Here is a 14,277-nt window from a genome sequence, read left to right on the forward strand (position 1 = left end):
GGAGAAAAGAAGAGAACAAGGAGTTAGAGAAGGAGGTGTGTGGAATAGAGCAGCAGACCAGCACAGCAGAAGAGAACAGGGAGTTAAAGAAGGAGGCATGTGGTGTGCAACAGTGTGTGGTGTGCAGCAGTGTGTGGCATGCAGCAGTGAGAGGTGTGCAGCAATGTGTGGCATGCAGCAGTGTGAGGCATGCAGCAGTGTGTGGCCTGCAGTGTGCAGCAGTGTGTGGCATGCAGCAGTGTGAGGCGTGCAGCAGTGTGTGGCGAGCAGTAGTGTGTGGCGTGCAGCAGTGTGAGGCATGCAGCAGTGTGAGGCGTGCAGCAATGTGTGGCATGCAGCAGTGTGTGGTGTGCAGCAGTGTGAGGTGTGCAGCAGTGTGAGGCGTGCAGCAGTGTGTGGCATGCAGCAGTGTGTGGCATGCAGCAGTGTGTGACGTGCAGCAGTGTGAGGCGTGCAACTGTGTGAGGCGTGCAGCAATGTGGCGTGCAGCAGTGTATGGCGTGAATCAGTGTGCAGGCGTGCAGCAGTGTGCGGCGTGCAGCAGTGTGAGGCATGCAGCAGTGTGAGGCATGCAGCAGTGTGAGGCATGCAGCAGTGTGAGGTATGTAGCAGTGTGTGGCATGCAGCAGTGTGAGGCGTGCAGCAGTGTGAGGCGTGCAGCAGTGTGTGGCGTGCAGCAGTGTGAGGCGTGCAGCAGTGTGAGGCATGCAGCAGTGTGAGGCCTGCAGCAGTGTGAGGTGTGCAGCAGTGTGAGGCGTGCAGCAGTGTGAGGCATGCAGCAGTATGTGGCGTGCAGCAGTGTGAGGCATGCAGCAATGTGGCGTGCAGCAGTGTGAGGCATGCAGCAGTGTGAGGTGTGCAGCAGTGTGAGGCATGCAGCAATGTGTGGCATGCAGCAGTGTGAGGTGTGCAGCAGTGTGAGGCGTGCAGCAGTGTGAGGTATGCAGCAGTATGTGGCGTGCAGCAGTGTGGGGCATGCAGCAGTGTGTGGTGTGCAGCAGTGTGAGGCGTTCAGCAGTGTGAGGCGTGCAGCAGTGTGAGGCGTGTAGCAGTGTGTGGTGTGCAGCAGTGTGAGGCGTGCAGCACTGTGAGGCATGCAGCAATGTGAGGCATGCAGCAGTGTGAGGCATGCAGCAGTATGTGACGTGCAGCAGTGTGAGGCATGCAACAGTGTGTGGTGTGCAGCAGTGTGAGGCATGCAGCAGTGTGAGGCGTGCAGAAGTGTGTGGCATGCAGCAGTGTGAGGTGTGCAGCAGTGTGCAGCAGTGTGAGGCATGCAGCAGTATGTGGCGTGCAGCTGTGTGAGGCATGCAGCAGTAAGTAGTGTGCAGCAGTGTGAGGCGTGCAGCAGTGTGAGGCATGCAGCAGTGTGAGGCGTGCAGTAGTGTGTGTTGTGCAGCAGTGTGAGGCGTACAGCAGTGTGAAGCATGCAGCAGTGTGAGGCGTGCAGCAGTGTGAGGCGTGCAGCAGTATGAGGCATGCAGCAGTGTGAGTTATGCAGCAGTGTTTGTTGTGCAGCCTGCAGCAGTGTGAGGCATGCAGCACTGGTGTGGCGTGCAGCAGTGTGAGGCATGCAGCAGTGTGAGGTGTGCAGCAGTGTGAGGCATGCAGCAGTGTGTGGTGTGCAGCAGTATGTGGCGTGCAGCAATGTGTGGTGTGCAGCAGTGTGTGACGTGCAGAAGTGTGAGGCATGCAGCAGTATGAGGCTTGCAGCAGTGTGTGGCATGCAGCAGTATGAGGCATGCAGCAGTGTGAGGCGTTCAGCAGTGTGAGGCATGCAGCAGTGTGAGGCGTGCAGCAGTGTGAGGCGTGCAGCAGTGTGAGGCAGGCAGCAGTGTGGCGTGCAGCAGTGTGAGGCGTTCAGCAGTGTGTGGCATGCAGCAGGGTGAGGTGTGCAGCAGTGTGAGGTGTGCAGCAGTGTGTGGCATGCAGCAGTATGCGGTGTGCAACAGTGTGAGGTATGCAGCAGTGTGAGGCGTGCAGCAGTATGAGGCATGCAGCAGTGTGAGTTATGCAGCAGTGTTTGTTGTGCAGCCTGCAGCAGTGTGAGGCATGCAGCACTGGTGTGGCGTGCATCAGTGTGAGGCATGCAACAGTGTGAGGCGTGCAGCAGTATGAGGCATGCAGCAGTGTGAGTTATGCAGCAGTGTTTGTTGTGCAGCCTGCAGCAGTGTGAGGCATGCAGCACTGGTGTGGCGTGCAGCAGTGTGAGGCATGCAGCAGTGTGAGGTGTGCAGCAGTGTGAGGCATGCAGCAGTGTGTGGTGTGCAGCAGTATGTGGCGTGCAGCAATGTGTGGTGTGCAGCAGTGTGTGACGTGCAGAAGTGTGAGGCATGCAGCAGTATGAGGCTTGCAGCAGTGTGTGGCATGCAGCAGTATGAGGCATGCAGCAGTGTGAGGCGTTCAGCAGTGTGAGGCATGCAGCAGTGTGAGGCGTGCAGCAGTGTGAGGCGTGCAGCAGTGTGAGGCATGCAGCAGTGTGGCGTGCAGCAGTGTGAGGCGTTCAGCAGTGTGTGGCATGCAGCAGTGTGAGGTGTGCAGCAGTGTGAGGTGTGCAGCAGTGTGTGGCATGCAGCAGTATGCGGTGTGCAACAGTGTGAGGTATGCAGCAGTGTGAGTCGTGCAGCAGTGTGAGGCATGCAGCAATGTGAGGCATGCAGCAGTGTGAGGCGTGCAGCAGTGTGAGGCATGCAGCAGTATGTGGCGTGCAGCAGTGTGAGGCATGCAGCAGTGTGTGGTGTGCAGCAGTGTGAGGCGTGCAGCAGTGTGAGGCGTGCAGCAGTGTGTGGCGTGCAGCAGTGTGAGGTGTGCAGCAGTGTGAGGCATGCAGCAGTGTGAGGCATGCAGCAGTATGTGGCGTGCAGCAGTGTGAGGCATGCAGCAGTGTGTGATGTGCAGAAGTGTGAGGCGTGCAGCAGTGTGAGGCGTGCAGCAGTGTGTGTTGAGCAGCAGTGTGAGGCGTGCAGCAGTGTGAGGCGTGCAGCAGTGTGAGGAATGCAGCAGTGTGTGGCATGCAGCATGCAGCAGTGTGAGGCGTGCAGCAGTGTGTGGTGTGAAGAATAATGCGGGCTAACAAATGCGGTAAAGCTGCTTGCATGTTGATTAAAGCCCAGGCCATGGTTGATGAAGTAGCACAGACGTGCTACGTTTATAGGAGGAGTGGTTCTGCCTTTTGTTGCCAACACCGTGCAGTGGCCACAGTTAATGTGTGGTGCAGAGTGGCAGCACGTTGCGGAGCATCGTAGCAGAGTCAGCTCTCGCAAATAGAAATTCCTCTGTGGTCTCTGTTTATTTTGATTGTATTGCAAGGAAAACTAAGTTTAAGATGGAAGGACGAGCGCATTGTCGCATGTACCTATGTGGGCACTGTTAGAAATGGGATCCCTGGCTAGCCAGGGCTTGCGCCAAAGTCAGTCAGAGACCACCACTCCCAAGTCAGGGCAAGGTAGTTACACGCCAAGATAACCCCTGCTCACCCTCTAGGTAACAAGGCGCGAGCAGCAAGGCTAAACTTGGAGGCGATGTGAGTTAAGTATTTGCGCACGCACCCCGGCAACAACACCCAAGACCCACCACAAAGGAAACTCCACACTAGGTTATATATAAAAATAGCCTTTGTATTATACCAAAACACATTAGATAAAGCACACACTTTACAATGTGCCAACAGGCACGGGCAGAATTTACAGGGGATATGTACAAGACAGGGCCACATGGACCACTGTCAGGAATATGCACTTTCAGACTTAGTACTTGGTATAATTAGCACTTAGAACATAGAATATAAATCACTGTAGCACAAAATAGAACATAAAGCACACAACCAGTAATCACTGGTAACTGGTAAGTACCACCTACACCACCCTAACCACCTTAGGAACAGGTCACGCAGGGAACCGGGACCTCACTAGCACCACCTGTACTAGGAGAAAACAACCACCTAAGTATCACAATACCTGTAGGGGTATAGGCATATCACACATGATGTATCACAACACATTCAGAGGTGTAGGGAAGGAAAACACATGATGCAGAAACCTACATTCAGCGGTGTAAGGAACACATGACGCATCAACACATGTTCAGCGGTGTAAGGAACAAGGCACCTGATGCATCAACAACACATTCAGAGGTGCAGGACACAGGGTGCGCAAAACATACAACACACAGTACATTTCCTAGCACCCAAAAGCAATAGGACATAGATCATAATAGCATCTAAACCACAGTTAGCGCAGGAATCATAATAGCGCATGATTTACATCAAAGTCCAGGGTCCAGGTTGCGCCACTGCGCCAAGACCTAAACGTGGCAGCTGCCCACAAAGTGCTGGGCAGCTGTTGTAGAGAATGGGGCCAGCCCGGGAGCCTCTCTGGGCTCAAGAACAGGAATACACTCAAGAGCCCCTCTGGGCTCGTAGGACCAATGTGGGCTGGGAGGAGCCTTGGGACTCTGCAATCACGAATGCCCCTCGAGCCTCTCTGGGCTTGCAAACCAATATGGACGGGAGTCTCGGGGCTCTGTAAACAAGGCACTGGCCCTCGAGCCTCTCTGGGCTCGCAAACCAATATGGGCGGGAGCCTCGGGGCTCTGTAAACAAGGCACTGGCCCTCGAGCCTCTCTGGGCTTGTGAGAATAAAATGGCACCCTAAGCCTCTCCGGGCTTGAGAACAACTGTGGGCTTGGAGCCTCGCTGGGCTCGGAAACAACGATATGCCGCCTGAGCCTCTCGGGCTCTAACTAAAGAAATGCCCCTCTCGTTGGAATCCCCTCGCGAGGGACTCAGGAACAGAGACCGATGCTCCAAGAGCCTCAACCGGCTCTACACACTGGAGGCGAGGGGCGGGCACCGGCAATGTGCCCCGATGCCCTCCTCCCCGATTCAGCACTTCGGTCCACACACACCGGCTTCTCAGATGCTGGGGCGGCTCTCCTCTGGGCTGCGCGGGGCTCTCTACGATACCGGAGCCCCGCCTGTGCCTGTAGCAGCTTCTCTCTCACACCGCGGTCCCCAGGGCGTGACTTCCGGTCCTTCACCGGGGGCCGCGCTAGGATTGGCCGGCCGGCCCAGCACTTCTGGGTCGCCGCGGGCAGCGCGGCGGCCCGTTTCAGGCACTCAGAGGCCGGGGGAGAATTAACCAAGGGGTAGGCTCCCTCGTTAAATATAAGAATAAAAATAAATATGCGGCGTGGGCAGCCGTGGGAGGAGAAATAAAGCGCTCCGAGCGCTAGGGGAAAAATAGAGCGCTCCCAAGCGCTAGGGAAAAGAACCAGCACTTTTAGGCACTTTGAGAAGGAATCCAGGGCCCCCAGGCACTAGAGGTAAAAATAAAGCGCGTCCAAGCGCTATGGCATCAGGAAAGAGAACAGGGCATCCATCAGGCATCCAGGGGCTGGGCAGGGCCCAGGGAGGCAAGCCTTCCCCTGGGCCCCAGCAGCAGCACGCCCCTGTGTTTTTCGATTTTTTGGGGTGTTCATGGGGACTGGCCATGTGGGTGGGGGCCATTTTGAGTGCTGGTACAGGCAGGCCCGGGCCATGTGCTGGGAGGCAAGGGGCCATTTTGAATGCAGGCAGTGTTCTCAGGACAGCACCCATTTTGCCTAGCTTTCATCCATTATGCCCAGGGGTAGTGAGTGGTGCATGGGCCTAGTCTTTCTGTGGGGTGTCTTGAATTTAAACATCATTGAGGGCATGGATGGTATGGGATTGTGGTGATTTTTGTGTGTTTTTTTTATTTTTGGGCTGTTGTTGGGGCCTTTTGACCAGGGCTAGTGAGTGGTGCATGGGCCTAGTCTTTATGTGGGGTGTCTTGAATTTAAACATCATGGAGGGCATGGATGGCATGGGATTGTGGTGATTTCTGTGTGTTTTTCGATTTTTGGGCTGTTGTTGGGGCCTTTTGACCAGGGCTAGTGAGTGGTGCATGGGCCTAGTCTTTCTGTGGGGTGTCTTGAATTTAAACATCATGGAGGGCATGGATGGCATGGGATTGTGCTGATTTTTCTGTGTTTTTCGATTTTTTGGGGTGTTCATGGGGACTGGCCATGTGGGTGGGGGCCATTTTGAGTGCTGGTACAGGCAGTCCGGGCCATGTGCTGGGAGGCAAGGGGCCATTTTGAATGCAGGCAGTGTTCTCAGGACAGCACCCATTTTGCCTAGCTTTCATCCATTATGCCCAGGGGTAGTGAGTGGTGCATGGGCCTAGTCTTTCTGTGGGGTGTCTTGAATTTAAACATCATGGAGGGCATGGACGGCATGGGATTGTGCTGATTTTTCTGTGTTTTTCGATTTTTGGGCTGTTGTTGGGGTCTTTTGACCAGGGCTAGTGAGTGGTGCATGGGCCTAGTCTTTCTGTGGGGTGTCTTGAATTTAAACATCATTGAGGGCATGGATGGCATGGATTGTGGTGATTTTTGTGTGTTTTTTCGATTTTTTGGGGTGTTCATGGGCCTGTCCATGTGGGTGGGGGCCATTTTGAGGACTGGTGCAGGCCGGGCCTGTCCATGTGGTGGGGGTCTAGGGGCCATTTTGAAGCCAGGCAGTGTGCTTTGTTGTGCCATAGGCCTGCACCCAGTCTGCCATGGTTTCATCCATTATGCCCAGGGGTACTCAGGCGTGCATGGGCCTAGTTTTTCTGTGGGGTGTCTTGAATTTAAACATCATGGAGGGCATGGATGGCATGGGATTGTGCTGATTTTTCTGTGTGTTTCGATTTTTTGGGGTGTTCATGGGGACAGGCCATGTGAGTGGGGGCCATTTTGAGTGCTGGTACAGGCAGGCCCTGGCCATGTGCTGGGAGGCAAAGGGAAATTTTGAATGCAGGCAGTGTTCTCAGGCCTGCACCCATTTTGCCTAGCTTTCATCCATTATGCCCAGGGGTAGTGAGTTGTGCATGGGCCTAGTCTTTTTGTGGGGTGTCTTGAATTTAAAAATCATGGAGGGCATGGATGGCATGGGATTGTGCTGATTTTTCTGTGTTTTTCGATTTTTTGGGGTGTTCATGGGGACTGGCCATGTGGGTGGGGGCCATTTTGAGTGCTGGTACAGGCAGGCCTTGGCCATGTGCTGGGAGGCAAGGGACCATTTTCAATGCAGGCAGTGTTCCCAGGCCTGCACCCATTTTGCCTAGCTTTCATCCATTATGCCCAGGGGTAGTGAGTGGTGCATGGGCCTAGTCTTTTTGTGGGGTGTCTTGAATTTAAACATCATGGAGGGCATGGATGGCATGGGATTGTGCTGATTTTTCTGTGTTTTTCGATTTTTGGGCTGTTGTTGGGGCCTTTTGACCAGGGCTAGTGAGTGGTGCATGGGCCTAGTCTTTCTGTGGGGTGTCTTGAATTTAAACATCATGGAGGGCATGGATGGCATGGGATTGTGCTGATTTTTCTGTGTTTTTCGATTTTTGGGCTGTTGTTGGGGCCTTTTGACCAGGGCTAGTAAGTGGTGCAAGGGCCTAGTCTTTCTGTGGGGTGTCTTGAATGTAAACATCATGGAGGGCATGGATGGCATGGGATTGTGCTTTTTTTCTGTGTTTTTTGATTTTTTGGGGTGTTCATGGGGACAGGCCATGTGGGTGGGGGCCATTTTGAGTGCTGGTACAGGCAGACCCCGGCCATGTGCTGGGAGGCAAGGGGCCATTTTGAATGCAGGCAGTGTTCTCAGGCCTGCACCCATTTTGCCTAGCTTTCATCCATTATGCCCAGGGGTAGTGAGTGGTGCATGGGCCTAGTCTTTTTGTGGGGTGTCTTGAATTTAAACATCATGGAGGGCATGGATGGCATGGGATTGTGCTGATTTTTCTGTGTTTTTCGATTTTTTGGGGTGTTCATGGGGACTGGCCATGTGGGTGGGGGCCATTTTGAGTGCTGGTACAGGCAGGCCTTGGCCATGTGCTGGGAGGCAAGGAACCATTTTCAATGCAGGCAGTGTTCCCAGGCCTGCACCCATTTTGCCTAGCTTTCATCCATTATGCCCAGGGGTAGTGAGTGGTGCATGGGCCTAGTTTTTCTGTGGGGTGTCTTGAATTTAAACATCATGGAGGGCATGGATGGCATGGGATTGTGCTGATTTTTCTGTGTTTTTCGATTTTTGAGCTGTTGTTGGGGCCTTTTGATCAGGGCTAGTGAGTGGTGCATGGGCCTAGTCTTTCTGTGGGGTGTCTTGAATTTAAACATCATTTAGGGCATGGATGGCATGGGATTGTGGTGATTTTTGTGTGTTTTGTCGATTTTTTGGGGTGTTCATGGGCCTGTCCATGTGGGTGGGGGCCATTTTGAGGACTGGTGCAGGCCGGACCTGTTCATGTGGTGGGGATCTAGGGGCCATTTCGAAGCCAGGCAGTGTGCTTTGTTGTGCCATAGGCCTGCACCCAGTCTGCCATGCTTTCATCCATTATGCCCAGGGGTACTCCGGGGTACATGGGCCTAGTCTTTCTGTGGGGTGTCTTGAATTTAAACATCATAGATGGCATGGATGGCATGGGATTGTGCTGATTTTTCTGTGTTTTTCGATTTTTTGGGGTGTTCATGGGGACAGGCCATGTGGGTGGGTGCCATTTTGAGTGCTGGTACAGGCAGGCCCTGGCCATGTGCTGGGAGGCAAGGGGCCATTTTGAATGCAGGCAGTGTTCTCAGGCCTGCACCCATTTTGCCTAGCTTTCATCCATTATGCCCAGGGGTAGTGAGTGGTGCATGGGCCTAGTCTTTCTGTGGGGTGTCTTGAATTTAAACATCATTGAGGGCTTGGATGGCATGGGATTGTGCTGATTTTTATGTGGTTTTCGAGTTTTTGGGGTGTATAACTGAACTGATGTTCCTCTGTCTTCCATTGCTTTTAGGTGCACAAGACTCAAGAGAACCACCAGTGCCAGGAAGAAGTCCTGCAGCGGTGTGTGAGTGCAGCATAACGTCACGCGACGTCACGTCTGGCCACAGACAACTCTGCAACTTGTGCAACTGCGGCCTGCTGTTCTGACCTCCGAAGAAGATGGCCCCAAAAAAAGTTCCCAGTAGCTCCTCTAGCAAGAAAGTTGCCAGTAAGGAGCAGAAGAAGCAAGTTACCAAGGAGACTGGTGTGCCGCCCACCACATTTTTGGGGAATTAAAAAAAAAGTACGCCTGCAGCAGCAGCAGGATCTGCTGGGAACCAAGCTGGGAGCAGCACCCCCACTCCATTGGGCTCAGTGCCACCACCACGAAGCCAACTTAAGTCCAAGCCCTTGAGTGCTGCAGACGCACTTAGTCTAGTTGTTCAATCACCATTGACCAGTGATGTTGGCTCATCGCAAGAAAGTAGCAGCAATATCCCTCAATCAACACAGGTTGTTGTAACTCATCTGACGAGTGTTGAACAACCACAGCCGCAACAACAACCACATGTGCAAGTACAAGCCCAAGTACATGTGGAAGGAGAGGCAGCGCAAGGAGATGCGCAAGCAGAGGTGCATGGAGGGGCACAAGTGCCCACAATAGTTGTTCCTCCCGAAGTAGGGGCACATCAGGAAATCGACAATCAAGCCGAGGTATCATTTGAGGAAGCCACTCCTCCTGATGATCATTCATTGTCTTCCACATCCCTAGCAAGGAAAAGATCAAGGGTGGTGTCTACATCTTCTTCAAGCCCACCTCCTTCTGATGATATGGATCTAACTTGGGAACCACCACTGCCGTCTGAGAGTGAGGCACACCATGATCTGACAAAGGTAGCTGAGCGTAAAAGGAAGGTCGTCGAAACTCTCATAGTTATGGAGTGTGATGAGGCTCAACAAGAAGTGGCGTATACTCCTGCTGATGAAGACTCTCACGACGACGACGCAGTCATCATAGGCTTGACTCCAGCCTCACCGGGCATGCAGCAAACAGACATTTTGACCCTAGCCCGAAAAGATGCTGAGCGTGATGATGTTGTCGACGAGGAGGCAATGGGAACACCACAATCATTGGAGTTAACTAGTACACCACCACCTACCGCTTCCATATTTCTTCCTCGCCAGAAGGGACCTCCATCCACCTCGACCTCAATTAGTGGTGGTGAAAGTGCACAACATAGTAAAGTTCGGCAATGCACATCCTCCACTTCATCTGGCATTAGCAGCATGACCACCACCAGTATCGCCTCCTCCGGCCCCCACAGACATTTCAAGTCTACAGTTTGGGACTTCTTTAGTGTTTGCCCATAAAAGGAAAACATAGCCATTTGTAGCATTTGTAAGCTTGCAGTTAGTCGTGGTAAGCTTGGTACCAACTATGGTACCGGAGGCCAGAGAGGTCATCTTGAGAGACAGCACACGTCCAATGGCATGCGCACCTAAAGGAGATCAAGGAAGCCCGAATTGGAAGTCAACAAACTGTATCCGTTGATGTTTCATCTGATGATGATGAGGAGGAAGAAGTGTCAAACATTTCTTCACCTACACCCAGTACCCCTGTCAGCAGCACACCCCCTGTGAGCCACACTAAGAGTGTGGGAGAGAGTGAGACACCAATGCGAAAAAGTTCATCAGCGAGCGTAACTGGGTCGAAGAAGTCATCATCATCATCCCGTAAAATGCTCCAGGCCAACATTAGAACCATGTTGTTTTCAGAAGCGCCATATGAACGCAACCACCCACTGGCGCGTCTGTATAACACTAAGCTGGCTAAAATGCTAGCTCTGGACCTTCTCCCTTTTTCTTTTGTAGAAGGGGTTGGTTTTCTAGAATTAGTGGCAGCGCTATGCCCTAAATGGAAGGTTCCTAGCCGGTTCTATTTTGCCAGAGTTGCGGTTCCAGCACTACATGAAGATGTGCTGGAGGTGATTGGGGCAGCTTTGCAGAAGAGTGCTGTTCACACTATACATCTGACAACAGAAATGTGGACCAGTGGCGCAGGCACTGATTACATGTGCATCACTGCACACTGGGTCTCTTTTTCAGGGGTTAAAGCAAAGCTAAACGCAGGTGTTGACCCGGACCAAGTTTTTAAAGCTGCTCGGAAACATGCAACACTAGCCATGTTTGGCTTGGAGAAACGTCATACAGCAGAAAACATTTTGAATGAGTTTAACACAAAGGTCTTTCCATGGCTGTCCCCAAAAAAACGCAAGATTGGTTATGTTTCCACGGATAATGGCGCCAATGTAGTTAAGGCCATGGATCTGGGTAACTATTTCAGAGTGCCGTGTTTGGCGCACTGTATAAACCTGGTTGTTAAAAAATTCTTGAGTGAAGACAGTCCAGCGTGCGAGTTAGTGGCCACCTGCCAAAGAATGTGCAACCATTTCAGCAATTCTTTTAAGGCCCGGAAGCATCTGAGGGGCCTGCTACATGAACGTCGAATGCCAGTGAAAGCACTCATCCAGGAGGTGCCAACACGTTGGAACTCAACCTTCTACATGCTTGAGCGTCTGTATGAGCAGTTTACGGTACTCGATCAGTATTTCTTAACAGTGGGTACAGCTCAGAAGGACCTGAGGCTAGATGTGGCGCAATGGAAGCTAGTTAAAAGCCTGACAGACATGCTTCGTCCTTTTGAGGTCTTCACGGGTGCAGTCAGCAGGGAGGACTGTAATTTTGGAAAAGCTATCCCATTCTTGCGCATGCTGGAGCACCAACTGAAGGCGGTGTCTTCTATGTTTCAAAAAGATGAAGAAAAGCAAGACGCTTTTGTTTTGGCGGAGAAATATTAAAGCGCCTACTTGGCGATGAACGTCTTTAAATGATCCACTCAGAACAGCATTACATTTGTGCTACTATTCTGGATCCACGCTACAAAAAGGCGCTGGCAGGCAGAGCCTTCTTTTCTTTTGGTGATGAAGATGTTACAAAGTACAAACGTTGGCTAGCCTTGTCAGCCATGAGGTTTGAAAGAGAACGGCAGAAAATTGAAGGAAAAGGCAGTACATCAGCATCAGCAGGCCATCCCCAGTCAAAAGAATCCACTTCTGCACCTGTGGCTGTGGCAGAAGTGACCTCTCAGCCGTTGAAGACACTGGCAACCGGATCATGTGCACCAGACACAACAGTAACATTGGGTGAAGAAGAGGATTGGCTAACTAAGCTTGGGTTTGGTTCTCAAAAGGTCCCAGCAAAAAGTAAGCAAAGTGGAGGAACCATGGAGAACCTTCAGTCGATGGTGCAGGACTATCTGAATGACTCAACAGAGGTCTATGTTAATGCTGACCCATTGGCGTATTGGCATAGGAAAAAAGAATTGTGGGCACAGATCTCCAACCTGGCTATAAACTACTTGTCTTGCCCACTCGCAAGCGTGTCTTCTGAACATGTTTTCAGTGCTGCTGGTGGCATTGTAACTTGCAAACGGACCCACCTCTCGCCCAAAAATGTGGAGAGGTTAACAATGATCAAGATGAATCAGCACCTCATACCACCAGATTACAAAGTACGAGAATACACGCCGGAAGAAGACGAGGAGGACAGCAACTTAGATGAGGGAATATCTTCTCTGTTAGGTGACACTCACCTACTCCTGCCTGAATTCGCAGAGTATGAGGACAAACTCTTATTCCCTAAAACCGAGCCCTGGAAATGAGCCAAATAATCAATAACTTTCTTTTTCGTCCTTATTCACTTTTATTCCTGTGTGTCTGTCTTTCTTTGTTTTGCACAGTTAATATAATTAAAACTTTAATCACCTAATCACAAAAACAAGCCCATCAGCAGAACTGTCTTCACTTATTTGCTTATTGATTTGAAGGTGCCGCGGTCTGCATTCCTCAGGTTCACAAGAACATGCTCCTCTATCCTCCTCCTCCAGACTCCTATTTCCCTCAAAGCAGATGGCTGGATTACGCCCAATGAAGAAAGACTCTGCACTTGTGGGGGTGTTCTACTTCTTTGCGGGTGAGTTGACGGGTCTGGGGCATTGCTGTGAAGGTCAAATACCGGATAAAAGTGGTTTGGAGAAAATCGGAGCAGAAAAAGATTTTGCGCTTTTGATCACTAGCCTGTCTTTGGGGTGCTGTTTGGTGGGCTTTTAGGTTGTTGTGGGTGGGTTTTGGGGTCTGGTAGCAATGCTGTCACAGTCTAATGTTGATTGCATTTGTTTTTCAGGAAATCCATGGTGGAAAAGGGGAGTTAGGGCCTAGCTGCACAGCGTATTTGGACTGAATTCCAGGTAGTAGGCCTATTTTTGCTTTTTGCCAGTTTGGGGGTGTTCTGCTTTTTTGCGGGTGGCTGCAGGGGACTGGGGCCATTGCTGGGAATGTCAAATACCGGATCAAAGTGGTTTGGACAAAATCGGAGGTGAAAATTTGTTTGCGTTTCTGCTGACCTACTTGTCTTTGAGGTGCTGTTTGGGGAGCTTCCTGGTGTTTATGGGTGGGTTTCGGGGACTGGGAGCACTGCTGGGTATGGATACTTTTGATTGCAAGAGGTTTGAAGCAATCCATGGTGGCAGAGGGGAGTTAGGGCCTAGCTGCAGAGCGCGCGCGGAGTGATTTTGGGAATTGCCATGAAAATGACTGTCCCCATTTTTGTACTTTTGCTTTTTGGCTGTTTGGGGGTCTTCTACTTGTTTTCGCCTGGGTTGACCGCTCTGGGGCCATTGCTGGGAAGCTCTAATACCGGATAAAAGTGGTTTGGACCAAATCGGAGGCGAAATTCTTTTTGCGTTTTTGCTGACTTGCTTGTCTTTGAGGTAATCTTTGGGGGGGTTCCGGGTGTTTGTGGCTGGGTTTTGGGGTCTGGGAGCACTGCTGGCACAGTCTAATTTTGATTGCATTTGCTTTTCAGGAAATCCATGGTGGAAAACGGGAGTTATGACCTAGCTGCACAGCGCGACAGAAGGCCGAAAAATATTGAAGTATGAGATTTTCCTTTTTGGCTGTTTGGGGGTGTTGTGCTTTTTTGCGGATGGGTTGGCGGGTCTTGGGGCATTGCTGGGAAGGTCTAATACCGGATAAAACTGGTTTGGAGAAAATCCATGCGGAAAAGCCTTTTGGCACTTTTTGTAACTTAGGATTTGTTTGGGTTAGCCCTAGCAACTGGATTGCATGTGTTTCGGGGTGTTCTAGATTTTTGCAACTGAGTTCTGGGGTCTTAGAGCACTCGTGGGAATGTGTAATTTTGGTTGTGAAGAAACTCCATGGTGGGAAAGGGGGGATTTGGCATAGTTAAAGAAAGCGTTTGCCACTATTCTTAACTTAGGGCTCGTTAGGGTTAGCAGTATTTGTATTGCATGTGTTTGAGTGGAGGGCTGTTTGTGGGGGGGTTTGCGAGTCTTGGAGCGATGCTGGGTATGGATACTTTTGCTTGCTTGCAAGTGGTTTGAATACAATCCA

General features: G+C 51.5%; 1 protein-coding gene across 1 annotated transcript in view; it reads right to left on the bottom strand.

The window, feature by feature from the left end:
* The window catches only part of LOC147700910 (killer cell lectin-like receptor subfamily B member 1B allele A), a 439,368-nt gene that overhangs the window by 340,360 nt on the left and 84,731 nt on the right, over positions 1-14,277 (bottom strand). The window lies entirely within an intron of this gene.

This window comes from Lissotriton vulgaris, chromosome 7, assembly GCF_964263255.1.
Source record: "Lissotriton vulgaris chromosome 7, aLisVul1.2, whole genome shotgun sequence".
In the NCBI taxonomy this organism is placed as follows: domain Eukaryota; kingdom Metazoa; phylum Chordata; class Amphibia; order Caudata; family Salamandridae; genus Lissotriton; species Lissotriton vulgaris.